The sequence below is a fragment of the Nestor notabilis genome, unplaced genomic scaffold (genome assembly GCF_000696875.1).
Source record: "Nestor notabilis isolate BGI_N333 unplaced genomic scaffold, ASM69687v1 scaffold20366, whole genome shotgun sequence".
NCBI classification, from domain to species: domain Eukaryota; kingdom Metazoa; phylum Chordata; class Aves; order Psittaciformes; family Psittacidae; genus Nestor; species Nestor notabilis.
This window is the reverse complement of record NW_009931677.1, coordinates 2655-4136: the sequence shown is the minus strand read 5'-3', so window position 1 is coordinate 4136 and position 1482 is coordinate 2655.

The following is a 1482-nucleotide window of genomic DNA, read 5'->3' as shown; positions in this document are numbered from 1 at the left end:
GAAACCTTCCCGGGGCTACTCGGATCTTGGGAAAAATCCCATTCCCAGAAAGTACTAGAAAAAACTAAAACCAGCCCTGTGTCCACAGGGAATGCTCGGCTTAGAGATGGAGTATTTGTGAGTGTTTCTTGCTCAATTTTTGTTCCAGGAAATAAACTCCATCAGTAACCTCTGTGTTGACTGTACCTGCCTCCAAAATAGAGCTAACAAAAGTAAACACTTCCAAAGGTGGAGGACCCTTTTGACACGCTGCTTTGGGCAGTTGCACACCCGTGAATATCTCACGCGTTCGGCGTGTCCCTCGGCCGAGGAACCGGCACCGTTGGCTGCGACTGTGCGGCACCCACGCCGCGCAGAGCTACTCGAGGTGGGAACAGAGAAATCAAGCGGAAACCAAAGGCGCGGTACATCCGCACTGCGGCCGTCGCAGGGGGCCTCTTGCCGCCACTGCCGCGCAGCTACGGCTTTTCCCTGCCAAAATACCACTGCGTGCTCCGGAGCTGGATGAGTCCGGTTGACCGGGGGCTTACTGACCGCCCGGGACAATTTTTGGCTCAGTTTTCTTTTACTTAGCAAGACTCCAAGTACGAACGAGGGGGAGATTCAGCTGCCAGGCTATGGGGGGAAATACCTTAACAACTACAGCGATATTTATTGTCTTTCTTAATGAATAAGAGAGGGACGATCCCAGTTACCGCTAGGCCTTCGCAGATGATGTGCGCACAAGGAAGTCAGTTTTTGCCTGCGTGGCTGCGTTCCCAGTCGGCCCAGGGAGACCGACGCTTAACGGAAACTTCTCCAGGAATATTTCAATTTTATTTTCTTTGTCTGGAAATTAAAAACAACCACAGCAACAGCTCTTTCCCGAATAAATGTTAGTGCTCGCTCGGGTGTGCAGGTCTCCGACACGCGTTTCCCTTGTCGCCGCCCCGATCTGCAGCACGGATCTCTCTGCGGCAGCGCCTGCAGGGACTTGCTGCACCAGGGCTCGTCCACAACCGCAGCACAGGGAAGAGGCTTTTACCCTGACCTGCGACCTAACATGCCCCTGACAGTGGCAAGGGGTATTATTTTGAAAAACGATGGGGTTTTAACGTGTCAGGCTACTGGGTTTCCTTAACCGCGACGCCACCAGCCCCACATCCTTCCTGGACACTAGGGGTACCGGTGTATTTATGCAAATCCATGCAGCAAAATGTTTACTTCACCGCTTTGCTGCAGGTTCTCCTCGTTTCCAACCTTTAACCAACTGCGCGATTAAAATAAACCGAGAACAATAGCTCCTCTCGCTTGTACCTCCCTCTAGAGCTACTACTTTGCAGGAATGGAAACGTGCCTGGCTCAGTGGCAAGGAGGAGGTAAAAGGAAGGGAAACGAAATGAACCAAGACCGACGTATAATTCCCAACACCGGGCATGGTGGTTCCCCCCGCGCCGGATTCGTCCCCGGGAGCTGAACAGTGGGGGCAGGCGAAGGGCCGTA